This window comes from Macaca fascicularis, chromosome 16 (genome assembly GCF_037993035.2).
Source record: "Macaca fascicularis isolate 582-1 chromosome 16, T2T-MFA8v1.1".
In the NCBI taxonomy this organism is placed as follows: domain Eukaryota; kingdom Metazoa; phylum Chordata; class Mammalia; order Primates; family Cercopithecidae; genus Macaca; species Macaca fascicularis.
The window spans coordinates 58049956-58077923 of NC_088390.1; the positions used below are offsets into that span (position 1 = coordinate 58049956).

Here is a 27968-nt window from a genome sequence, read left to right on the forward strand (position 1 = left end):
TTTTTGCAGCTGGATAATATCAACTTTAATCTTTTTTTCATGCCAGGTGATGAGTACATGGGTGTTTGTTATATCATTCTCTTCACTTTTCAGTACTAGCAATGTACTAATAGAAAGGATGACATCTAAGTGTATAGCAATTAAATGACTTAAATGAGTTAATAAATGTAAAACATAGAAAAGTATCTGGCCCCCTCCATACTGTTAGTTGCTGTTGTTGTTATTCTTTTAAGTGAAAATTTTTAAAAGCATCTTTTGCTACTAGACTATCTGGGTTCAAATACTGTCCTGTCACTCCCTGATGGTGTGATCTTGGGCCCGTTATCAAACCTTGCCAAGTTCTAATCTGTAGAATGCGGATAATAACCTTAGTCTCAGAGAGTTGTTGTAGGGATTAAATGAGATAAAGACACAATTAAATCAGATAATGGAGATTATAGGAGATGCTTGAACCCAGTAGGTGCTAAACTATTATTTGCCTTCCTATAAGTCTGCAGGGAGCGATCAACTTAGTGAAAAGCCTAGAAATCATTCCAGAGAAAGGACATGAAAGAAATGGAGCAGGAAGCTGTTTTTAAATATCCAAAAGCCAGATGTGGAAGATCTTTTCTGTGTACTCCAGAGAGTGCCAGGGCTCCTGAATTTCAGGAAGCCATTCTGGCCAGTCATCCCCAGCCCTCATTCTTCTGGGAGAGCCCTTAATGCTCTGTGATCATCGTGCCAGCACTCCCCAATTCGGAATTATAATTATTTAGGTCTTAGACGCCCCCATCGGTTGGTCCCATTCCATAAATATTTACAAAGCGCTTACTATCTGCCAGACGCTATGTGTGCTACACCCTGGGACTCCTGGGTGAATGAGACACTGCTCGTATTCTCCAAGTCACAGTCCAGCAGAACGCCAATTGGTGAAAGTTTGGAGGAGCCCCATTTCTGCTCCATGTAGCCGCTTGCAGTCTCCTCCTCCTTCCGTAAAAGCCTTTAGTTTCAGAACCAAGGCAGCAGATACTTCTCCCCAGTAAATTACCAGACCCAAAGAGAAAGTTTCAGGACCGGCAGTCCAAGCGCTTCCTGGCAGAGGTCCCAGGCCTGGCAATACGCGGCTTTCTGAGCGAGGAGCACCCTCTAGTGTCTGTCCACGGTAAGGCGGGTCCAACGTAAAACCTTTCAAACATCCCTATTTATTGCGAAGAATTTCTTCGCTTAGTTGAGTGCTGCTCATGGTTAAGCTGCTTTCAGGTCTCCGCTATAAGACAACAACATTGACAGTTTAAAAAATAATAAATACCATAGTTGCCAACATCTTTTGAGCACTTACTATGTGCCAGGCCCTGTGTTAATTGTCTTACATGGCTTACCCAGGAGGCAGGTACTATTAGGATGATGATGTCCCAGATACTGATGAAGAAACTGAGGCAGGTGGGGCAGCCAGCTCAAGCAGTCAGACTCCATAACCATGCGCTTAATTTTTTGGTTTACTGTCAAAAAGAAGCAACAACCAGGGGCAATACCAAGATAGTTCTAGTCAAATTTCTCCTGGTTATTTGGGCGAATTGTAATTTAGCTAAATCCAGCAGATTTATGTCAAAATATCAAATATGGAATGATGATGAGCCTTTCTCATGTTCATACTGAAGGGAGTAGCAAGAAAAAAATCTAGACTAGGGTTTTCAAACTGTGGGTTGTAACTCGTTGATGAGTTGGGTAAACAATTTAGTGGATTTTTACTAGCACTTTAGAAATTGAAATAGCCGGGCGAGGTCTGCAATCCCAGAACTTTGGGAGGAGGCCAAGGTGGGCAGATTACTTGAGCTTAAGAGTTCAAGACCAGCCTGGGCAACATGGATAAACCCCATCTCAAAAAAAAAAAAAAAAAAAAGCCGGGCATGGTGGCGTGTGTCTGTAATCCCAGCTACTTGGGTGCTGAGGGGAAAGGACTGCTTGAGCCCAGGAAGTCAAGGCTTCAGTGAGTCGAGTTTGCACCACTGCACTCCAGCTTGGGTGACAGAGAATGACCCTGAAAAAAAAAAAAAGAGAAAGGAAGAAAGAGAGAGAGAGAGAGAAAGAAAGAGAGAGAGAGAGAAAGAGAGAGAGAAAGAAAGAAGGAAAGAAAGAGAAAAGAAAGAAAGAAAGAAAGGAAGGAAGAAAAGAAAGAAGAAACTGAAATACAGTCATGTGCCATTTAGCAAGAGGGAAACATTCTGAGAAATGCATGGCTAGGTGACTTTATCGTTGTGATAACATCAGAGTATACTTACACAAACCTAGATGGTATAACCCACTACACACCTAAGTTATATGGTGTAGCCTTTCGCCCCTAGGCTACAAACTCATCCAGCATGTTGAGTACTGTATACTGAATGCTCTAGGCAACTATAACATAGTGGTGTTTGTGTATCTAAACATAGAAATGGTACAGTGAAAATATGGTATTATAATCTTTTTTTTTTTTTTTTTTTGAGATGGAGTTTTGCTCTTGTTGCCCAGCCTGGAGTACAATGGTGGGGTCTAGGCTCACTGCAACCTCCGCCTCCTGGGTTCAAGCGATTCTCCTGCCTCAGCCTCCCGAGTAGCTGGGATGACAGGCGCATGCCACCAAGCCCAGCTAATTTTTGTATTTTTAGTAGAGACAGGGTTTCTCCACATTGGCCAGACTGGTCTTGAACTCCTGACCTCAGGTTATCCCCCTGCCTAGGCTTCCCAAAGTGCTGGGATTACAGGCGTGAGCCACTGTGCCTGGCCTGGTATTATAACCTTATAGGATGACTACCATATATGTGGTTCATTGCTGACCCAAACACTGTTATGTATCACATGACAGCATAATAAATCAGGACTATACTAGCATGCATAACGAGGCAGTACATATTCTCCTGCCCCACCTGCCTCTCTCTCTCCACACACACGTGATACATGATATATATTTAAGTGACTCAAATCTTCCATCCAGAAACCTTTCAAGAAGGTTCCACCTGGCAGCCCACTCCTATCCTGAGGTTACTGATTGCCTTAGGCAGTTTGAGCTGCCACAGCAAAAATATCCTAGACTGGGCAGCTTAAACCACAAACACTTCTCAGAGTTCTAGAGGCTGAGAAGGACAAGGTGAAGGCGCTGGCAGATTTGGTGTCTGGCGAAGGCCTGCTTCCTGGGTTGTAGATGGTCATCTTCTCAGTATCCTCACATGGCAGATGGGAGTCTCTTTTATAAGGGCTCTAATCCCATTCATGAAGGCTTATGACCTAGTTACCTCTCAAAGGCCTCACCTCCAAATACCATCACACTGGAGATTCTATTTCAACATATACATTTTGGAGACAGATAAATGTTTGGTCTACAACATTGATGAAGCACTACATCGTTTGCATCTTCTCTTTCAGCCAGGGTGAGAAGCAGCTTTCCCACCCAGCACAGTGCTGTGGATGTGTGGATGCTTTGCTGATTGGGTTGGAGGCATGCTAGGCCCCTGTCCTGTCACTCTCCTCTGCCCCAGCACACAGCAGCTCCCCAGTTGCTCCACTGATCCACCATCATTTCTCCATAATTTTGTATGCACTCCTTGTCCACACATATATGAGCCTTTACTTATCCTTTAATATCCACTTGACCAGGTGAACTTATCATGATGAATGTAAAATATTCATAAAATGGTACAAAAAAGTGAGCATGTGTGATTATGTGCTTTTTTCTGTGGTGAGGGTCTGTAGCTTAGGTAAGATTCTCACAGGAGTCTGTGACCCCCAAAATATTAAGAATTAACCACTACATTTGCCTGGAAGCCCCACAGGGTCAGGATCTATCTCTTTTATTAATCTGTTATTTCTCTGTCATGTGTTTCTAGCTGACAAACACATAGTAGATATTCGAACACCGCTAGTCCCTAAACACTTCTGCCTACTTCTGCTGTCACCACCTTTATTCAAGTCACTATTTGTCCACCTTGACTACAACAGCAGCTTCCTAAATGGTCTCTATTTCTGCCTTTGCCCCCTAGAAGCCATCATTCATACAGCAATGTGATCTTTAAAATCAGATCATGCCACCCTCTTGCTTAAAACCTTTCAGTGACCTCCCATTACACCTGGAATAAAATCCAAGCTTCTCACTCTGATGTCCCAGGCCTGGCATCATCTGGCTTCTAGCTGGCTCTCTAATCTCATCCTACACCACTCTCCTCTCTTCCTCTGCTCTGGCCACATCTAGCCAAGTTCCTATTCCTCCAATGTCCCAAGCTCTTTCTTCCCTGGCTTGGTAAAAGGTTCTTGGGAAAATCTTCCAGAGACGAAATCACCTTCAAACCAATTAAATATACACTTAAGTAGGTGAAGCAGGAGAATTGCTTGAACTCAGGAGGTGGAAGTTGTAGTAGCCGAGATCATGCCACTGCACTCCAGCCTGGGCAACATAGCTAGACTCTGTCTCAAAATATATATAATAATAATAATAATAATAATAAAGCTAGATACATCTAAAAGTTTGAATTATAGAGCCATTTCAGTACTTCATTTGAAATATTAAGTACATGGTTGGGTTTTAGACATGTATTTTATTTATTTATTTATTTATGTTTTTTTGAGACAGAGTCTTCTCTGCTGCCCAGCTAGATGCAGTGGTGTGATCTTGGCTCACTGCAAGCTCCACTTCCTAGGTTCAAGTGATTCTTGTGCCTCAGCCTCCAGAGTAGCTGGGACTACAGGTACATACCACCATGCCCGGCTCATTTTTGTATTTTTAGTAGAGATGGGGTTTCATCATGTTGCCCAGACTGGTCTAGAACTCCTGGCTTCAAGCAATCCACCTGCCTTGGCATCCCAAAGTCTTAGGATTACAGGCATGAGCCACTGCACCTGGCCTAGCCATGTATTTTAAAGGGATCACTGTGGGGCTTCCACTTCTGCGCATGAAGGATAAACTGTTGTAGAGATTGCTTCCCCCACCGCACACACCCAAAACTAGTAAATTAAACAAAATATATGAAACGACTGTTTTCACTCATTGGACAGCAGGCAGTGCAAGACTAAGATCTCTGAGAAAAGAAAAATAAGTTCAGCCTCACCAGAGCCCCAGCTTACTACAAGGAGACAGTGAAGAGAGTGCTACATGGAGTACCCAAACAAAGCCCCGTGGTCTCACTGAGTTTAGGAGACAGGGTTTAGAGTTCAAGGACGTGAAGGCAGCTAGAATTTGTGGGAGAGAGTGCCAGAGAAGCAAGAGCTGCATGGGGGGAGAGAGAGAGAAAGCAACAAAGTCTCATAGATCATTAGAGATTCCCTCAAGTCTTTGGGGACTGATCTACACAGGTGTGGGGTGAAATTCCAGACGGTTAGAAAAAGTAAAATCAGAAAGCAGAAGACTGAACAAGTGTTGGAGTTTACACAGGGCTGGGCATAGTTTGTGTTTCCATCAACCAGAGTGAAGAGACCTCATAACACACAGGTATTGGGTAGAGTCTTCAGGAGGATAGAGACTTAGTGGGGCTAAATTATTAACAGCTCTAGAATAGAGGCCAACCTGGGCTTTTCCTAACAAAGCTTAATAGCAAGACTTAAAAGAAGAAAACAAATCACAAGTAACTTAATTATACGCCAGGACAAAATTCAGAACTCTGTTTTTTTGTTTGAGTGTTTGTTTTGTTTTGTTTTGTTTTGAGACAGAGTCTCACTCTGTCTGTCACCCAAGTTGGAGTGCAGTGGCATGATCTCGGCTCACTGCAACCTCTGCTTCCTGAGTAACTGGGACCACAGACGTGTGCCACTATGCCCAGCTAATTTTTGTATTTTTCTCCAGTACTCTTTAAAAGAATACAACAATATCTTGCACTCAACAACCCAAAATACACGATATTCAGCATCCAATAAAAAATTGCCAGGTAGTCAAATAAATGGGAAAAAATTACCCATAACCAGCAGATAAATGAAGCAATAGGAACAGACCACAAAATTCAGAGATGATGACATTAGTAGGCAAGGATCTTAAAATAGCCATTATAAATCTCATAAATTATGCCCAAGGGTATAAAGAAAAACATAAATATGATGAAGAGAGAAAAGAAATATATTTTTAAAGTACCCAAAATGGAACTTCAAGAGATGAAAAGCATATGATCTAAAAATGAAAGATGCACAGGAGGAATTAACAGCAGATTATACACTGCAGAAGCACTGCATAAGAAAAGATTGGTGAATTTAAAAATATAGCAATAAAAACTATTGAAAATAAAGCACAAAAAATCCACAAAAATAACAGAGCATCAATGACTTATAAGATAGTATCAAAACCAAGACACATCATAATCAAATTATTGAAAATGTTGACTGGGCACGTGGCTCAAGCCTGTAATCCCAGCACTTTGGGAGGCCAAAGTAGGTGGATCACTTGGGAACAGGAATTCGAGAGCAGCCCGGCCAACACAGCAAAACCTTGTCTCTAGTAAAAATACAAAAATTAGGCGTAGTGGTGCACGCCTGTAGTCCCAGCTACTCGGGAGGCTGAGGCAGGAGAATTGCTTGAACCTGGGAGGCGGAGGTTGAAGTGAGCTAAGATTGCACCACTGCACTGCACTCCAGCTTGGGCAACAGAGTGAGACTCTGTCTTAAAAAAATAAGTAAGTAAAAACAAATAAAAGAGGCTGGGCATGGTAGCCCATGCCTGTAATTTCAGCACTTTGGGAGGCCGAGGCAGGCAGATTACATCAGGTCAGGAGTTTGAGACGAGCCTGGCCAACATGGCAAAACCCCATCTCCATTAAAAATACAAAAATTAGGCTGGGTGAGTTGGCTCACACCTATAATGCCAGCACTTTGGGAGGCTGAAGTGGGTGGATTATCTGAGGTCAGGAGTTAGAGACCAGCCTGGCCAACATAGTGAAATCCTATCTCTACTAAAAATACACAAATTAGCCAGGTGTGGTGGCAGGTGCCCGTAATCCCACCTACTCAGGAGGCTGAGGCTGGAGAATCACTTGAACCCAGGAGGCGGTGGTTGCAGTGAGCTGAGATTGCACCATTGCACTCCAGCCTGGGTGACAAGAACGAAACTCTGTCTAAAAAAAAAAATGCAAAAATTAGCCGAGCATGGTGGCACATGCCTGTAATCCCAGCTACTCGGGAGGCTGAGACAGGAAAATTGCTTGAACTCAGGAGACAGAGGTTTCAGTGAGCCAAGATCACACCACTGCACTCCAGCCTGGGCAACAGAGTGAGATTCCATCTAAAAATAAATAAATAAATATTAATAAAAATTAATAAAGAAAATCTTAGAGTACCTAGAAAAAAATGAACACATTACCTAGAAGAGCAAAGAAGACAAATACAATGGACTTCTTGTCATAAACTATGCATACCAGAAGATAATGGAATAACATCTTTAAAGTGCTAAAATAAAAACTATTAACTTAAAAATTTTTCCATCTTTAAACTACGAACATGAGAGACCTATTAGCATCCTGTACCTCATAATGTCATGAACTGAGATGGGTACAACATCACATCTGTGGTTTTCATGCCAAGAGGTATGCTTATATATTTAGTCATGAGGGATATCAAATTCAAATTGAGACGCATTTTACAAAATAATTGACCAGTGTAATAAATTACTTGATTCCATTTTTGATGTTTGACTGCTGAGTTTTCAAGTCCACAGCCCCACTCCTCCTTTCCCTTTTACCCAAAACCTGGGCAAGCCAATAATAAAGGCAGAAGCTGGGCATGGTGGCTCACACCTCAGCACTGTGGGAGGCCAAGGTGGATGGATCACCTGAGGCCAGGAGTTTGAGACCAGCCTGGCCAACATGGTGAAACCCTATCTCTACTAAAAATACAAGATTAGCTGGGCATGGTGGCGCATGCCTGTAATCCCAGCTACTTGGGAGGCTGAGGCACAAGAATTGCTTGAATTTAGGAGGCAGAGGTTGCAATGAACCGAGATTGCACCACTGCGCTCCAGCCTGGGCAACAGGGTGAGACTCTGTCTCCAAAATAATAATAATAATGATAATAATAATAATGCCAGGGTACTCTCCTCCTTTAATGCCAGGGTACTCTCCTCTCTTGCACCAGTAGGGAAATTCAAACCACAAAACCCTGGCCTGTGCATCAGAACCCTCACCCCGGCTTTACTCCCTAACAATAAAACCCAGAGCCACTTGCCTCTCCTTGTTCTCAAGCTGTTTTTAGGCCTGCTTAAGAGCCTGCCCTGTTCTGAACAGAAAACCTCATAACACGAGTAATAAGCTTTTCCAAACCCTCCGTATGTGTGTATTTGGCATCACCAATCTTGACGTCTAAACCAAATCTGGGGTAGAGATTTGATCCCTTCCCCTGTGGGGCAATCACAAGACAGCTGGCACAGAGAACAGCGTGCCTTAGATGATAGCCACCTACCATCAGGGGTCTCTCTCCTCTCGCTTTGGCTTGCTATTGATTCTGCTGCCTATTGGCAAGCTCACACTTTGAGCTGTGCTGCTTTGTTCTACATTTGCTGAGTACTACTAAATCTCTGTTATGGATGTAACTGACCTGAATTGAAAGTTTCTGTAATTGGCATTCTGAGACAGAAGTATAAAATTGAAGATGTCCTTAAAGTGGCCCTAAAATATGAGCCCCATCTGGACCTATCTGTGCATCTCAGATTGAATCATATGTCTTGATTCTGGCATAAACCATGGCTGATACTAGACTCAAGGGCATGACACTTATTATTTTGTGACTATTGGTTGTGTGTCCCAACTAGGCATTAGCCTATGTTCAATAGAGTGTGCAGGAGAAAGGCTGATACCCTGTGCAATATACAGGGCCATCTGGTGGTTGCTCTGGTGAGGAAGCACAGTCACCAGGATTAAAGATAAAAACACTCAATAGCACTCCATGGCATGAACCCTTATAAAAACTAGGCCAGAATGCATTACTCCATCTCTCTTAAAGGGTCAGAGGACACCATCATCACCCTACCAGATAACTATAAAACAGACCCAGAAAGAAGCTGGGTTTGATTAAGTGCTTCAGCTTAACCTATCAAGGGATTCATTCAAATCCAACTCAAGGCTGGGTGCAGTGGTTCATGCCTGTAGTTCTAACGCTTTGGGAGGCTGAGGTGGGAGAATTGCTTGAGCCTAGGAGTTCAAGATCAGCCTGGGAAACATAGTAAGACCTCGTCTAGGCCGGGCGTAGGGGCTCACCCCTGTAATCCCAGCACTTTGGGAGGCTGAGGCAGGTGGATCACAAGGTCAAAAGATTGAGACCATGCTGGCCAACGTGGTGAAACCCCATCTCTACTAAAAATACAAAAATTAGCTAGGTGTGGTGGTGCGCACCTGTAGTCCCAGCTACTCGGGAGACTGAGACAGTAGAATTGCCTGAACCCAGGAGATGGAGGTTGCAGTGAGCTGAGATTGTGTCACTGCACTTCAGCCTGGCAACAGAGCGAGATTTTGTAAACAAACAAACAAACAAACAAAAAACACCTCATCTATATAAAAAGATTTAAAATTAGCCAGGTATGGTGGCATGTACCTGTAGTCCCAGCTACTTGTGGGGGCTGAGGTGGGAAGATTGCTTGAGGTTGAGGCTGCAGTGAGCCATGATTGTGCCACTGCACTCCAGCCTGGGTGACAGAGTAAGACCTTGCCATTAAAAAAAATCCAGGGGTTGGGTGTAGTGGCTCATGCCTGTACCTGTAATCCCAACACTTGGGAGGCCGAGGCGGGCAGATCACTTGAGGTCAGCAGTTTGAGACCAGCCTGGCCAACATGGTGAAACCCCATCTCTACCAAAAATACAAAATTAGCCAGATGTGAGGGTGTGCCCCTGTAGTCCCAGCTACTCAGGAGGCTGAGGCATGAGAATCACTTGAACCCAGTAGCAGAGGTTGCACTGAGCTGAGATTGTGCCTCTGCACTCCAGCCTGGGCAACAGAGTAAGATCCTGTCTCAAAAAAAAAAAAAAAATTCCACCAGCCTGGGCAACACAGCAAAATCCCATCTCTACAAAAAATACAGAAATCAGCTGCGTGTGGTGGTGGTTGCCTATAGTCCCAGCTACTCTGGAGGATGAGGTGGTAGGATCACTTGAGCTGATGAAGTTGAGGCTTCAGTGAGCTGACATCACACCATTGCACTCCAACCTGGGAGAGAGAGTGACACTGTCTAAAAAAAAAAAAAAAAAAATCCAGCTTAAGTCCAGGGTCCCTAAATCAAATAAAATAACAATCGCCATGAAAGTGGCTGCCGCGAAAGTGGCCCCTTACCCTGAGGGTACTGATTTGTGACTCTCCAGAAGAATAAACATAAATATGAGCAGAGAAGAGAAGCTCCCTCCTCCTGAAGTACATCCAGTAACTCCCCCAGACACACACACACACACACACACACACACACACACACACACACACACACAACTTAACAGAGGTTCATGATTTAACCCAATTGTAAATCTGAAATTTACTCTAAAACCTATACAATAAAAAAGATATTTAAAGGAGGAAGGCGGGGGGTCTCTTTGGCTTTCGCACTTGTACAACATAAATTCTAAATTAACTTTAGGCCAGGCACAGTGGCTCATGCCTATAATCCCAACCCTTTGGGAGGCCACGGTGGGTGGATTACCTGAGGTCAGGAGTTCGAGACCAGCCTGGCCAACATGGTGAAACCCCATGTCTACTTAAAAAAATACAAAACTTGGCCAGACGTGGACTCACGCCTATAATTCCAACACTTTGGGAGGCCATGACAGGCGAATTATCTGAGGTCAGGAGTTTGAGACCAGCCTGGCCAACATGGTAAAACTCTGTCTCTACTAAAAAAATACAAAACTTGGCTGGGCGCGGTGTCTCACACCTGTAATCCCAGCACTTTGGGATGCCGAGGCAGGCAGATCACGAGGTCAGGAGATCGAGACCATCCTGGATAATACAAAAAAATTAGCCAGGCGCGGTGGCAGGTGCCTGTAGTCCCAGCCACTCAGGAGGCTGAGGCAGGAGAATCGCTTGAACCCAGGAGGCGGAGGTTGCAGTGAGCCGAGATCGTGCCACTGCACTCCAGCCTGGGCAACAGAGCAAGACTCCGTGTCAAAAAAAAAAAAAAAAAAAAAAAAAAAAAAAAGAACTATTGATTTCCCTAAATTCCCCATATTCATAGTGCCTGTTGCCCTAAAATATTCTACAATGGGCATGTACTCTGGCCTAGTCAGTACTAAACAAAAGCAAAATTAAGTTTTTGGCAATTACAACTGGCTTAACAAAATGAGAACCTGAGCCTTTATCGTAACCTATTAAAACTGTTCACACAGACCAACATAGATTAAACTAGGTATCCTGAGAGTGACTCTGTATAAAATACAAATAAATAAAATGAACTAGGACCTTTTAGAGACAGGGTCTCACTCTGTGGCCCAGGCTGGAGTGCAGTGGTGCAATCTCGGCTCACTGCAGCTTCCCCTTCCCAGGTTCAGGTCATCCTGCCACCTCAGCCTCCCAAGTAGCTAGGACTACAGGCACATGCCACTTGGCTCGGCTAATTTTTGTTTGTTTGTTTGTAGAGACGGTTTTCCCCCCATGTTTCCCAGGCTGGTCTCAAACTTCTGGATGCAAGCAATCTACCCGCTGCAGCCTCCCAAAGTGCTGGGATTACAAGTGTAAGCCACCGCACCCAGCCATAAGCTCAAAACCCATTACATAAGACCTATTTAGAGAAGGGTGATTGTCCCCAGTTTTTCTCCACTCCAAATTGTCCTGGTCTTACTAGAATGAATGAAGGATGCCTGATGGTGGATTACCACAATCATAATGCTGCAGTTCCACTTAATGAGTTCCTGGCACTCCTGAAACCCTTGAAATCTTTAGGCTAATACATGTCTTTTGCATGTTAATGAAATGATTAGCTGGGGGTGCTAGATAGCTTCAAGATGGGAGCTGATGATCAGAAAGACCAAGGCATTAAAAGGTTGGAACTTTCAGGCTCATCTCAGACCTATGGGGCGGGGAGAGGGCTGGAGATTGAATCAGTCACCAATGGCCAATGATTTAATCAATCATGCCTATGTAATGAAACCTCCATAACCCCTCTACCCTACAGGGTTCTGTGAACATGTGGAAGTCCTGGGAAAGTGAAGCACTCAGGGCATGGAAACTCTGGGTGTACCCTCCCCGACCCCCGCTCAATATCCTGCCCTGGGCATGTCTTCCAACTGGTTGTTCCTGAGTTGCATCCTTTATAATAAGCCAGTAAATGTAAGTAAAGTATTTTCCCGAGTTCTGTGAGCTATTCCAGTAAATTATGGAAACTGAGGAGGGGGTCATGAGAACATCCAATTTTTAACTGGTCAGTCAGAAGTACAGGAGGCCTGGGACTTGTGATTGGTCTCTACAGATGGGGCAATTTCATGGGAACTGATGCTAACTCCAGGTAGATAGTGTCAGAATGAAACAGAATTGCTGGACACCCAGCTGATGTTCAGAGACTTGGAAAATTGGTTGGTGTATTAGGCTGTTTTCATGCTGCTGATAAAGATATACCTGAGACTGGGAAGAAAAGAGGTATAATGGACTTACAATTCCACATGGCTGGAGAGGCCTCACGATCATGGCAGAAGGCAAGGAGGAACAAGTCACATCTTACATGGATGGCAGCAGGCAAAAGAAAGAGAGCTTGTGCAGGGAAACGCCCATTTTTAAAACCATTAGATCTTGTGAGACTTATTCACTATCCTGAGAATAGCACAGGAAAGACCCACCCCCATGTTTCAATTACTTCCCACCAGGTTCCTCCCACGACACGTGGGAATTGTGGGAGTTACAATTCAGGATGAGATTTGGGTGGAGACACAGTCAAACCATATCAGTTGGTATAGGGGGAAAAAATCCATACATTTAGTGTCAGAAGTGTTGTGAATAAAAAACAGGACAGCTTCTATATTACTAAAATTACTGCCTCCCTCCAGTCAGCAACTGGCAAATACTTTGCTATCATATATTTGAGCTAATATGTTCCTTAAGTTCCCATTTCAACCAGCTTGTCCATTGCATGGACACCATATACTTTTATCTAGCTACCCATGGGACCCCCAACAGACCTGCCATTGCACACAGTCTTTACAAACAAAACCTTAACTGCATCCAACTGTCTCCAGAAACACAAGTATGATGTTAGATTGATGACATCCTTCTCAGAGGAAATTAATTTTTTAAAAAGACAGGATCTTACTATGTTGCCCAGGCTGGAGCACGGTAGCTATTTGCAAGCACAGTCATAGCACACTGCAGCCTCAAACTCCTGGGCTCAAATGATCTTCCCCTCTCAGCCTCCTGAAGTAGCTGGGTGCAATGGAAATTCATTTGACACACTAATTTAAGGCATACAAACATTCAAAAGGAAGCTCATAAAAAAGGATGGGTCATTGCTTCCACACAAAGTACAAGGTAAAAGCACAAGCATACCTCAGTAAAATTTCTGGGCATTATTTGGTAAACAGAGCTGTTTATCCCTGGCATTGTCAAGAAATCTCTGTTGATCCTCTTAGCACCCATAATGCTAAAAGCCCAGTATCTTTTAGAACTTTGGGGGTCCTGAAGCAACATATTCCTCCTTTACACATTTTACTTAAGGCATTTTTTTTTTTTTTGAGTCAGAATCTCCCTCTGCCACCACGGCTGGACTGCAGTGGCATGATCTTGGCTCACTGCGACTTCCACTTCTCAGGTTCAAGCGATTCTCCTGCCTCTGCCTCCCAAGAAGTTGGGATAACACGCACCCACCACCAGGCTCAGCTAATTTTTTTTGTATTTTTTTAGTAGAAACGGGGTTTCAGCATGTTGGCCAGGCTGGTCTCAAACTCCTGACCTCAAGTGATTCACCCGCTTCGGCCTCCCAAAGTGCTGGGATAACAGGTGTGAGCCATCACACCTGGCCCTACTTAAGCCCATTTTTGCTGTTCCTTACAAATTTGTTCACCTAAATGGGGTCCGCTATAACAAAAGGCTTAGAACCTATTCAAATTGCAAAAGGACAGACCCTACTGTTAGTGCTCCCCAGAAATTCCTTCACTGTAGAGGCTTTAGCAACCTCCTCTCATACTTCTATAGTCTTTGGTTCACTTGTGATGGCCATACATTGCGGGTTTCTGATGCAAGAAATCGCCTTCCTCAGCCCAATGCTATACATCATTAGAGTGACAATTGCTGATTGCATACTGGACTCTTCCAAAAAGGGAGGCTCTTACAGGCCTTGAGACCATGGCACACTAGTTGCCCGCTATGCCTTGGGCCATGGAAGCCACACCTCCAAAGCTTGGCATGGCTATTGAGGCTTCCTTGCTAAAATGAAAATAATATCTATAGTATGGAGCCAAATCTGGATCCTGTAGCATATCCCACCTGCAGGATGCCATGGGCTCCCCTGTCCTCGGTTCCTGACCAGATACCACAGTGCTGAAGGAGGCCATTCCTTTCTCAGACCTCTTGGCTTCTTGGGGATCCCTTGGGATCAACTAAGTGAACAGCAAAGGGAATTCGTATACTTTAAAAATGGCAGTGCTACCGTCATATCTGATTCTACGTTTTCCATCTCTTAACAGACATCCCTGATAAAAGACAGGACCCAAGGATCCACACAATTTGCCAAACTTCAAGCAGTCATCGTGGCAACAAAGGATGCCCTGGCCAATAAGCGACCCCATCTTAACATTTTTCAGACCCTAGGCCATTGCCAATTACCTGGCTATCTGGTCCGACTAATGGCAACAACAGTTCTTTATCCAAAGTCATCCTCTTTGGGGTAAAGAACTCTGGAAATGTCTTGCTTGAAGATACCCAGAAATATAAATCAAGGTCAGATATATCTCTGCACATACTCAAGCCACAATACAAGGCCTCGCCAAGACACTCCTTATCCCCTTCACAAATCTTGAGAGTGACCAAGGCATTCATTTCATTTCTCAAAATACATAACATTGGGTTCTTTAATAAGAAGGAATTCAACAGAAATTATCCCTGCTTTACTGGCCTCAGGCTGCAGGTGTCATAGAGTACCATCATAGCACACTTAAACAAGTTTAAATTTAATTAAATGAAACAGGACACATTTCAGTAATCCATTAAACATCAGGGGTGAATTGTAACAGAATCTGATTCCATATTTGATGTTTGACCACTGACAGTTTTGAAGCCCCACAACTCCTCCTTAATCTTTGCCTTCCATTTGGTAGACAAAAAAGCCTAGGTGTTTCCTCCCTTGGCTCCAGCAGGTAAGTTCAAACACTGACTTGTGCATGGGAAAACCATGACCTATCCCCAGCCCTTAACCCCAATAAGACCCAAGGCAACTTGCCCCTCCCTTGTTCTCAAGCCATTTGGGGGCCTTTTGGGGAGCCTGTTGTGCTCTGCCCAGAATGTCTCATGCCGTCTTTGTGTATATGTGGCATTATCAGTCTCCACATTCAAACCACATTTGGGTAGAGGAGCTGATCTTTGCTCTGCAGGGCAACCGTAAACAACCGGCACAAGTGTCAAGAAAGGAAGCCTGAGGAACTATCCCAGATTAAAGGAGACTAAGAAGAAAAGACAATTAAAGGCAATAAGCAACCCTGGACTGAATACTGGTCAAGAAAAGGGGCAATAGTAGGACAATGGACAAAACTGGAATGAAGTCTCCAGGTGAATTAATAGTATTGTATCAATGTCAATCTTCTGGTTTGGATGGTAGTTTTGTTGATGTTACCATATGAAGAAATTGGGAGATACGTTTATGGAAATTTTTTGTGCAATTTTGTAATTCTTCATAAGTATAATATTATTGCAAATTGTAAAGTTTTAAAATGTTTTAACTTTAAATGACTTTTCCAGACAAAAACTGAAAGAAACTGTCACCAGCATACCTGCGGTATACAAATGTTAAAGAAAATATATCAGGAAGAAGGAAAGTTACAAAGATGGATATTTGGGTCTACACAAAGGTATAAAGAGCACCAGAAATGGCAAATATGCACATAAACATAAAACACCTTATTTCATTTTAATATGTTTAAAAGACAATTTACTATTTAAGCAAAACATAATAGCAATGTACTGCAGGGCTCATAGCTATAGACAAATTATATGTCAGCAATAGCCACAAAAGAGGAGGAAATAGAAGTATACTATCGTATCACTCACTATACATGAGGTAATATTCTTTTTATTTATTTATTTATTTTTTTAGAGACAAGCTCTTGCTCTCTCGCCCAGGCTGAAGAGCAGTGATGTGATCACAGCTCACTGCAGCCTCAAACTTCAGGGCTCAAGCAATCCTCCCCACTTAGCCTCCTGAGTAGCTGGGACTATAAGCACACAGCACTACGACCAGATAAGTGATATAATATTCTTTGCAGAAAGACTGTGATAAGTTAAAGACGCAAATTGTACATCTCAGATGTGATGGTTAATTTTATGTGTCAACTTGCCTAGGCCATGGGGTGCCAGATATTCAGTTAAACATTATTCTGGGTATGTCTATGAGGGTGTTTCTGCATTACGTTATTTGAATCAATAGACTGAGTAAAGCACATTGCCCTCCCTAATGTGGGTGGACCACATCCAATCATTTGAAGAACTGACAAGAACAAAAAGGCACTCCTGCCAGAAGATGAAGGCTCTCCCTGCCTGTTTTTGAGCTGGAACACTGATCTTCTCCAGCCTTTGGACTCAGATTCAGACTGGAGTTATGCCACTGATACTCCTAGGTCCTCAACTTGTCAACTGCAGATCTTGGGACTTCTCAGCCTCCATAATCATGCAAGCCAATTCCTTATAATAAATCCTCCTCTGTCTATGTATGTATGTATGTATCTATCTATCTATCCATCTACCCATCTCCTATAGGTTTTGTTTTTCTTGAAAAATCTGACTAATACATTAAAATAACAGTAACCACTAAAAATTAAAACAAAAAAGTAGAGTTAATAAGCCAACAGTCAGTTGAAATGAAAGAAATCCTGGCCATGCCCGGTGGCTCACACCTGTAATCCCAGCACTCTGGGAGGCTGAGGTTGGCGGATCACCTGAGGTCAGGAGTTCGAGACCAGCCTAGCCAACATGGTGAAACCCTGTCTCTACTGAAAATACAAAAATTAGCCGGGTGTGGTGACATGCACCTGTAATTCCAGCTACTCAGGAGGTTGAGACAGGAGAATCGCTTGAACCCAGAAGGCGGAGGTTGCAGTGAGCCAAGATTGCGCCATTGCACTCTAGCCTGGGCAACAAGAACGAAACTCTGTCTCAAAAACAAAACAACAACAAAAAGAAATCCTAAAACATATTCAATCTAAAAAAAGGCAGAAAAAGAGGAAAAGGGGAACAAATAACAGATAGTATAAATAAAAAGCAGATAGCAAGATGGTAGATATCAATCTCACCAAGTCCAATAGGTTTAAATATCAATATAAGAGTCAGATTGAATAAAAACACAAGACTCAACCATATTCTGCCCACAAGAAATTGCTTTTAAATATAGAGACACAGATAGGTCAATAATAAAAGGATAAAAATTCCCATTCACATAAAAAAATCAAAAGAAAGTTTGAGTGACTGTATTAATATGATATATATACATATACATATATATATATATATTTTTTTTTTTTTTTGAGACAGGATCTCTGTTGCCCAGGTTGGAGTACAGTGGTGGTGATCATGGCTCACTGCAACCTTTGCCTCCCAGGTTCAAGAGATTCTTGTGTCTCAGCCTCCTCAGTGGCTGGGATTACAAGCACACGCCATCATGCCAGGTTATTTTTTTATTTTTATTTTTATTTTTTGAGACAGAGTCTTGCTCTGTTGCCCAGGCTGGAGTGCAATGGCGCCATCTTGGCTCACTGCAACCTCCGCCTCCCTGGTTCAAGTGATTCTCCTGCCTCAGTCTCCAGAGTAACTAGGATTGCAGGCATGCACCACCACGCCCGGCTAATTTTTGTATTTTTAGTAGAGATGGAGTTTCACCATGTTGGCCAGGCTGGTCTTGAACTGCTGACCTCAAGTGATCCACCTGCCTCGGCCTCTTAAAGTGCTGTGATTACAGGCGTGAGCCACCACGTCTGGCCTAATTTTTATATTTTTAGTAGAGGTGGGGTTTTGCCATGTTGGCCAGTCTGTCTCAAACTCCTGGACTGAAAAGATCTGCCCACCTCATCCTCCCAAAGTGCTGGAATTACAGGCGTAAGCCACCACGCCTGTAATTCCAGCACCTCCTAGGAGCCAAGGGAAGAAACACCTATTTTATACATATAAAATAGAAAACAAGTTACACTTTAGAACAAGGACTACAGCCATGAATAAAGAAAAGCATTACATAATGACAAAAGGGTCATTTCACTAAGAAAATATATAAATCCTAAATGTGGTACATACCTAAAAATAGAGCTTCAAAAATACATGAAGCACCAAAAATGATAGTATTGAAAGGAGAAATCCACAAATTATAGTTGGATATTTCAACACTCCTCACTTGGTAACTGATAAAAGAAGTAAAAAGAAAATCAGTAAGTATACAGAAGATTTGAACAACATTAAATACTTTGACCTTATTGATCTCTACAGATATTCCACTCAGTGATAGCGGAGTCCACATTCATTTCAAGTGCACATGGTGCATTCACCAAAATAGACCATAATCTGAGCCATAAATTAATTCTCAATAAATTGAAAAGGATTGAAATTATACAAATTATGTTCCCTGACCAGAACAGAAGTAAACAGAAAATCAATAACAACAATAGCCAAAACTTCTGGAAATGAAACAACACAATCTTAACCCGTAGATCAAATTAGAAAGCATGAAGAAAATTAGAAAATATTTTGAACTAAAGGAAATTGAACAATACCACATGTCACAAAGTGTGAATGCAGTTAAGGAAGTGCTCACAGGGACATTATAGCATTAAATACTTACATTACAAGAGAAGAAAGGTCTAGCAGCAACACTTTAAGCTTGTACCTTAAGAAGCTAGGAAAAAATAAAAGAGCAAATTAAACCCAAAGTAAGCAGAAGGAAGGAAATAACATAGATGAGTGAAAATCACTGAAATAGAAACTGTTAGCAATAGAGAAAATGAAACCAGCCAGTTTTAAAAACAGCCAGTTTTTTAAAAGGCAGACTGATCAAGAAAAAAAGAGAAAACACAAATTACCATTATCAGGAATGAATGAACATCACTACAGATCATATAGACATTAAAAGAATACTAAGGAATATTCAGAACAACTATATGCAAATAAACTCAACACTATGGAATACATTAACAAATTTATTGAAAAACACAAACTACCAAAGCTTTCCCAAGAAGAAATATATAATATGAATAGTCTTATGTATGTACAGAAATTGAATTGAATTTGTATCAAAACTCTCCCCACAGCTGTGCATGGAGGCTCATGCCTGTAATCCCAGTGCTTTTTAAAATAAGCCAGGAGTGGTGGCATATGCCTGTAGTCCTAGATACTTGGGAGGCTGAGGTGGGAGAATCACTTGAGCCCAGAAGTTCAAGGCTGCAGTGAGCTATGATTGTGGTGACAGAGAAAGACTCTATCTTAAAAAAAAAAAAAAAAAAAAAAAAAAAAAAAAAAAAAAAGCCAAAGAACAAAAAACTACAGTGAGACATCACCTCACACCCATTAGGATAGCCACTATCAAAAAACAAAACAAAACAAAAATTAACAGATGCTGACAAGGATGTGGAGAAATTGGAACTCTGTGCACTATTGGTGGGACTGTAAAATGGTGCAGCCACCATGGAGAACAGTATGGAGGTTCCTCAAAAAAAAATTAAAAATAGAATTACCATATGACTCAGCAATACTACTTCTTTTATTTATTGACAGATTTTTTTTTTTTTTTTGAGATGGAGTTTTGCTCTTGTCGCCTAGCGCAATGGAGTGCAATGGTGTGATCTCGGCTCACTGCAACCTCTGCCTCCCAGATTCAAGCGACTCTCCTACCTCAGCCTTCCGAATAGCTGGGATTATAGGTACCCGCCATCATGCCAGGCTAATTTTGTGTTTTTAGTAGAAATGGGGTTTCACCATGTTGGCCAGACTGGTCTCAAACTCCTAACCTCAGGTGATCCACCTGTCTTGGCCTCACAAACTGCTGGGATTACAGGCATGAGTCACTGCACTTGGCGGATACTACTTCTTAATATCTACCCAAAGGAACTGAAAGTAAGAGAGAGCTTGAGGAGATACTTGCACACCCATATTCATTGCAGCACTGTTCACAACAGCTAAGAGGTGGAAGCAAGCTAAATGGCCATCAACAGTTGAATGGATAAGCAAAATATAGTATATAAATATAATGGAATATTACCTAGCCTTAAAAATAAAGAAATCCTATTACATGCTACAATGTGGGTGAACCTTGAAGACATGCAAAGTGAAACAAATCAGTCAGAAAAAGACAAATACAGTATGATTCCACTTATATGAGGTATCTAAAGTATTCAAACTTAGAGAAACAAAGTAAAATGATAATTGCCAGGTGCTGGGGAAAGGAGGGAATGGGGCGGCAACTTTTACTCAGTGGGTATTGAGTCCCGTTTTGAAAGATGAAAATATTCTAGAGATCTGTGGCACGACAGTGTGAATATGCTTAACATACTGAACTGTACACTTAAAAAAGGTTAAGATGGGCTGGGTGTGGTGGCTCACGCCTGTAATCCCAGCACTTTGGGAGGCCAAGGTGGGCGGATCATGAGGTCAGGAGATCGAGACCTTCCTGGCTAACACGGTGAAACCTTGCCTCTACTAAAAGTATAAAAAATTAGCCAGGCATGGTGGCAGGCGCCTGTAGTCCCAGCTACCCGGGAGACTGAGGCAGGACAATGGCCTGAACCCGGGAGAAGTAGCTGGCAGTGAGTCAAGATCATGCACTCCAGCCTAGGAGACAGAGCAAGACTCCGTCTCAAAAAAAAAAAAAAAAAAAAGGTTAAGATGGAAAATTTTATTACATGTTTTTACCACATTTTTTAAAATGTACAAAAAAAAAAAAACAAAACCCAAAAAGCAAACAAGCAAAAAACCTCATTGCAAGATTACCACAAACCCACCAGAATGAAGAGACAGACAGTGTCAGGTGTTGGTAGGCATATGCGGTAACTGAGTCCTCTTTGTCTTTTTTTTTTTTTTTTTGTAAAGCTTACTTCTCTATGTATCTCACACATTACTAGTAGGGGTGTTAACTGGTCAACCACTTTGGAAAACTGTCATTATTTAGCAAACATAAACATATTCCTACTCTGTTACCCAATATTGTCCACTCCTGGGTCTCCAAGTGCAGGCATCCATCAAAAGACACAGATGTAATGTTCATAACAGCTTTTTCATAATAGCTCCAAACTGAAAACAACCCTTAAGGCCACCAAGAGTCAAACAGGTTAAATACATTGTAATAAGTTCATACAATTAATATAACACAATAATAAAATGAATGAACTACTGCCATATACAGTACCATGGATAGGTCCCACACAAGTAATATTGAGCAGATGAAGCCAAACAAAATAATACATACTCATGTTTATATGAAGTTGAAGGATTAGACAAAACTAATATATGCTGATAGAAAGCCAAATAATTGTTAGGGGGTATGGAGGGATTGACCAGAGGGCTATTAATTGGAAGGAGTTACAAGGGGCCTTCTGGTAAGCAGGAAACATCTTGATCTAGGTGGTAGTTACACAGATGGGATCTATGCAAAAATATATTGAGCCAGAGGTTTAACATTAGATTCTTTACCTCATGTATACTATATATCAACAAAAAGTGAAGAAAAAGTAGAAAAATAGACCCAAACAGAAAAAATTCTGGGGCCGGGCACGGTGACTCACGCCTGTAATCCCAGCTACTCAGGAGAATCGCTTGAACCTGGGAGGCTGAGGCTGCGGTGAGCCGAGATCGCGCCATTGCACTCCAGCCTGGGCAACAATAGCGAAACTCCGTTTCAAAAAAAAAAAAAAAAGGAAAAAAGAAAGAAAACATTTTGGAAGCAAAATTTAGTTTTGTCATACTTCTACATTCATGTTTAAGTGGATATAGAATAAAATTCCCATTTGGACGTATTTTGTCTCAGCAGTTCAAGCTCAACAGAACCTGCAAATGAGAGGAGGCTGCAAAAGCAAAGGATAAGAAGACACATCATGGCTGGCGCGGTGGCTTATGCCTCTAATCCCAGCACTTTAGGAGGCTGAGGAAGGCGGATCACCTGACGTCAAGAGTCAAGACCAGCCTGGCCAACATGGTGAAAACCCGTCCCTACTAAAAATACAAAAATTAGCTGGGCGTGGTGGCGCACGCCTGTGGTCCCAGCTGCTCGGGAGGCTAAAGTGGGAGAATCGCTTGAACACAGGAGGCGGAGGTTGCAGTGAGCCGAGATTGCACCACTGCACTCCAGTCTGGGCTGGATCAAGACTCCATCTCAAAAAAAAAAAAAAAAAAAAAAAAAAAAAGAAGAAGAAAGAAAAAGAAAAAGGACACATCAATCCTAAATCTAAATGTGGTACACACCTAAGAAGACACATCAATCCTAAATGTGGTACACACCTAATAACAGAGCTTCAAAAATACATGAAGCACCAAAAATGATAGAATTGAAAGGAGAAATGGGCAAATTCACAATTATAATTAGATATTTCCACACTTCTCACTTGGTAAAATCACTTGTAAAACCACTCTGCCCATTTTACAGAGGAAAAAACTGAGGCCTAAAAGGATAAGGGGTGGGGGCTGAAGTCAGTGGCAGAGCCAGGCTTAGGACCCAGACCTCAGACACTCTCTACCTGCCTCCTGGACAACCACCTGCAGGAAGGGACTGGATTGTGAGGGGGTGTCCCCGGTCCCATGCAGGCTAAGGAGGAAGCAGGGTCTCAGGGCTGAGGTCAGGCAGGGGGGCCACTCCTTAGATACCAACCAGCCAGGAATGCCACTGTTTGTCATAGTTTCACTGATTGTAGGTAGGTTAGAACCTCTATTTGCGTCTCAGAAATAAAGAGAAGAGCCTGCAATTCCAGGATAGCACGCTAACGAAGGGCCAAAACGCAAAGGCGTCCTGAGGGCTGAGATGGAAAGTGAAACTTTCAAGCTCCTTCTCTGACCTTGGCCAAGGTCGTTCCCTCTGGGTTCATAGAATAGGAATGAACCCATGTAAGGCACAGGGAACAGAAAAAAGGAGGCAGGTAGAGAGACAGCCTTCAGCCTGGTGCAGCCATCCCGGTGGGACAACCCCAGGCAGGAGCCGCTCGGTGTCCGAGGATGGCGGGAAGTCACTGGGCTGCGGCTGGGGCCGGAGGTGGGCGGAGGAGGGTCCGGCGCTCTCTTTTTCTCCAGATACGGAGCCCTACGTGTAGATCAGTCGCCTCCCGCCCAGGGTGTGAGCGCCCCCTCTCTTCTCAGCCTCCTTCGGCCTCGCCCCTCCCTCTCACATTTCCAACTCCCAAGGATAACTTGTCGCTCGCTTCAGACGCCCATGGCTTCTTTCAGTCCCTGGGACTCGGCTTTCTCCTCTACCTCTTTTGTCTATTTGTGCATTTGATGGTTTCTCTGGGCGCGCCCTTGGATCTGCTTCTCTCTTGCCTGTTATATTCTCTCTCTCTCTCTCTCCCTCTCCCCCACCCCGCTCTTCTCTCTCTCTCTCTGTGCTCTCTCCGGCCATCTGGGCGCTGCTCCTCCGCGCCTCTGACCTTCCCGCGGCGCGCCAGGCCCATCTCCTCACCAGCCGCTCTGGGATCCGACGGCGCCGCGGGTGGGGGCAGGTGAGACGGCCGAGCCCCCCCCCGCGGGCGGAGGCAGGAAGCGCTCGCGCCAATCCCCCTCCCGGACCCTGTTCTCGCCCGCAACTCACCGGCGCCAGGGGGACGCAGGAGCATGAGCCCCTTCGCGCCCCAACGCCGTCGGCGTCGCTGCCCCAGACACAGAACTGCCTCGAGAGGCCTCACAGAGCGGGGGGGCAGAGGGCGGTGACCCGGAGCCGCCTTATCCCCCGCCTTGGGCGCCGTCACAGTCCCCAGAAGCCCTGGGCTCCTGCAGTCTACCAGGACGCGCGGCGGACGGCGTGGTTCCGAGAGGTAGGTGAGGAGGCGGGCGCAGCCCTTCCTCTCGCAGCTGGGGACTGCGGCGTGAAAGGCCCCTCTCTAAGCTGGCCAGCCCCGTGGCCTGAGCTTTCAGGACCGACCGCCCGTGGCAGGCGTGGGCTACCCAGGGCCACCGGCTTAACCTTGATCTCCAGACCGAGGCAGTTCCCCGGGTGGGGCTCGGGGCGCACCCGAAACGCCTTGGCCTTCCCATCCGCTCGCACCCGACCCTACCTCTCCAAGAGAAGGTTTGTGTATGGGGAAAAGGGTTGCCTCCCCTCGTTCTACCGGAAACCCTGGCTCCCCAGAGCCGGGTGCTCAGTGCCCCGCCCAGCCTGAGGCCCTGCGTCCTGGGCCGCCTGCTCACAACCCCCGATTCCAGGCGGATGAGAGAGGCATGGGCCAGCCACCCTGAGCAGCCTTGGGGATGAGGAATCGCTTGGGAAGGAAGAAGGGCCACTTTTCCTAATGGAAATTAGAAATTGGCCTGGAACTCTTAGTCTAGACACAAGCCCCCAGGTCCCCAAGGTGCAGAATCAGCTCTCCCGCGCGCTGTCTCTCTAGCTGCCTCCTAGCGTGGAAGGGGCAGAATACTTGGGGGAGTCTCTTGCTTTAGCTTTTGGGGGCCGCATAGGTTTCCTTCCCCTCTGGACTGTGAGCAGCCTCCTGCCTGAGAGACTGTGTATCTGAATCTAAGGAATGCCAGGAGCCGCCATCTTATTTGAAACTCACACTCACAAAAACAGGGCATATGCATTTTTGTGGAGGGGCCTGTTGTTTATGGGAGTGGGCAGAGGGCATCCAAAGGATTTCAAACTGTATGGACTGACTCATGGGTCAATACAAAAATTATTTGCCTTTGAAAAGGCATGTAGAGAAAAGCAAGCATAAAGGGGTGTGCATCGTGCATCGTGGGTATTGTGGAGTCTGGGAGGAATTAGTAACCCGCAGGAGTCGGCTAGGAATCTTATATGACAGCAACTGTGCCTCTCGGAGTAGTTAACCACCGTTTAAAGATTAAGGATTTATACAGACATGCGAAAGAGACATGAAATTATGTGCTCCCAATTGTGCTCAATAATAAAGGCAGTAGAAGGGAAATTCATATTTTCATCTATATGCCTCCTCCCTCCCAAAGTAGACCATTGCTTGGTATATTTCACATATTCCACATACCAGAGGCGGAATGTGCAACTGACTGCCCAGGACTGTGCTTTCCAGTACAAATGGAAGCACAAAGACGCCTAATGGAGAAGACTTGAGTTCTCTTTTCTCAGTGCACTTCCCTAATCCTTTGAGGAGGCAAGTCGGGGGAGCCTTTCCTGATATGATCTTCCCTCAAAATCCCCTTTTGGAGCTGCAGCTCCTCGCTTTCCCTAAAGTCTGGTGCACTTGGCTCCAAGTCCCCATTTCCCCAGTTCAGAAAGGATGAAGCCTCCGCCACCCCAAACATATAGCCCTTGGCTCACCAGGAGAATTGCTCACCTTCTGCCGTGGTTTAGAACACCACCCTACACAGGCATACACATACACACTGCCCCAGAAGAAATACAAAGAAAAGCTTTGCTAGTCCAAGCAAGGTGTTGTGGGAGACCTCAGAGACCCTTAGAAAGAGCCTTATTCTCCACACTGCAACTTGAAAGACCCAGGACATCCCTCCCACCCCCACAACAGACATGGTTCTCACCACCTGGGAAGGCACCAAGCCCATGAGGACAGGAGAATCTGTGGGGCTGGGAACTTCACATCCTACCCACCCTGCCTCCAACTTCTTTTTGTTTCTGGCCAGATTAAAAGTCAAGCTTAAAGTGCTGTTGGGTTGGAGAGTTTTGTTATTTTAGTCTATTGATTCCTCTCCCTCGTTTTCTTCTCCCTCATCTTCCTTTTACTCCCAGGTTTTGCCCATTTTTTTCTCTCTCTCCAAACAGAAAATCTGTGAATTTTCTGGGCTTGAACAGAAGGAATGAGGAGGGAAAGGAGGGAATATTTGACCTATCCAGGCAGCAATCAGAACTGTAATTGACACCAAGTCATCCTAGCAGACCTTGTCCTCACAGGCTTAGAGGATATTTGATTCTACAATCCCCCACCAGCACCCCAAGATCGAATGGTACCTCCTTCCTCAAGAGGGACTAAGGATTTGGGGCTTCTGCAGTTTTCAAAAATGGGAGAAGACAAAAATGCCATCATTATTCCAGTGGCCAGGTGTGGAAGGAGTCTGCAGTTTGGCCAGAGGCCTGGTCTCAGAGAAAGGAGTCTTGAGGGCTGACCTAGGGCCGACTTGGTTCTGACCCTGCCTGCCAGTGGGGAACCTTGGGCTCTTCACCAAGTAAAGGCAAGATCAAGGAATTGGAGGTCTGAGTCCCTCTCTTGCCTAACTGCCCCAAAGGCCCCAGAAACTACTCTGGGCCAAAACTCAGGCATAGTTGAAAGAAAGAAACAAATACTGGAAATACCCAGATTTATAATCTGCTTAGACACCCAAACTCATCCTTAAAGCGGTAAATACAATTTATCTCCTTGGCTGCCTTGCAACTTTCCACTCAGTTTGGCAATGTGTAGATGGGGTCAGCTTGAGTTTCAGAGCTTGGGGGTCCAGCGCTCAATGTCTAGAGAGCTAGATCTGGGGCCTCTCACCTCCTTTCCTCATGTACCTCCTCTTGCGTCCTTCCCCTCCCAGCGCTTCTCAGAAAGTGACAGCTGACTTTCTTGTAGAACTGTGAAATCCCACAATTTCAGAGGATTTCAAATTCCTTGAACTTCAGGTTGAGAACTATTTGGATTAATCAGAGAAGTTTGTGTCTGGAAAATGTTGAGACCAAATGTGGGTCTTTACTTTTTTTTTTCCTTTAGCTGATCTCAGTGCTTACCAGGTCAACCTTCACCTTTAAAAACACCCTGGTGGCAGTGTTTCTTTGCCACCACTGTCTGTAAAGCAAAGGGCAAAAGCATCTCGGAGCTTTTAGTTGGGCCGGGAATTCAAATGCCTCCTTTCTCAAGAAGATGCCAAAGTGGCCACCCTCGGCCCACTTTCCATCCTTGCCTCCTCTGCCCTTTCCCCAGCTGCAGTTATAGGAATAATGGCCTTTAACTTGCAGAGATCATTAAAGCCAAAGCCCCACTCTTTCCCATCACCCCTCTTGGGGCCATCTGAATCGCTTCTTCCACAGCCCTCCTCTTTTGAAGCACTCTCTAGTACTGTTAAAGGTCGAATTTCGGCTGGAGCGAAGGTGGGGGCTTAGTCCAAAATAACCTAGATATTAAGTAACAGTAATGACTTTTTAAAAGATAACTATGAACTCTCAAGCCTCGACCACCCAGAAAAGTTCCTCCTTAAATTGTTGACGGCGCTGGGTGCAGACACGCAAGGACTGGCCAGAACGCCAGAACCTCCTTTAAGGAGAGAGAAGTCAGTGCCCAAATTCCTCATGTTTTAAAGCAATATAAGAGGAGACAGTCCAAATTTTTACTCGTTAAACCTCCTCTTACCTCTTCCTCAGGTCTGTTCACTCCTTGGTCCAGGGAGCTCCTGGGCTCCAAGGTGAACTAGAGGGAACCAGAGGCTCCCCGCAGCAACCTTCTCGCTTCTGGGCTCCTCCTGGGGGCTGAGTGGTCCCCTTTGCCTTGCTATTCCCGCTGCGGCTCCTAGGGGGACAGCTCCACGGGACCAGGTCTCTTCGAGGGGTGGAGGGTCGCGGAAGTCGTGACCAAGGGTTGGAGACCGCTGAGTCCCTCCGCTGCGGACCTGCCTGGGACTGCGTGGAATGGACCAAGTCCTCCGTCTAGGATTCCCTAGTGCACGACGGCGAGCACTACGCAGTGCTCCGCTGGCGATCTGCACCTGTGTCCCGGGGCTGGGCGCAGAGTGAAGAACTCCGTGCAAGCTGCTG

At 44.5% G+C, this 27968-nt stretch overlaps 1 protein-coding gene and 1 long non-coding RNA gene across 7 annotated transcripts in view; one reads left to right on the forward strand and one right to left on the reverse strand.

Annotated features, from left to right (window-relative positions):
* On the reverse strand, positions 1-23926 carry LOC135967671 (uncharacterized). Its single transcript, XR_010581843.2, has 4 exons — positions 23850-23926; positions 18909-18962; positions 18368-18471; positions 1-1246 (listed from the first exon to the last, which is right to left on the reverse strand). It is a non-coding gene; the product is annotated as an uncharacterized lncRNA (long non-coding RNA).
* Positions 23927-24007: 81 nt separating this feature from the next.
* HOXB8 (homeobox B8) overlaps positions 24008-27968 on the forward strand; it is a 34330-nt gene continuing 30369 nt past the window's right edge. For all 6 annotated transcript variants that reach the window (XR_012425703.1, XR_012425704.1, XM_065531400.2 and 3 more), the window contains exon 1: positions 24008-24072. The gene's annotated coding sequence lies outside the window, so the exon portion shown is untranslated. The remainder of the gene's footprint in view (positions 24073-27968) is intronic.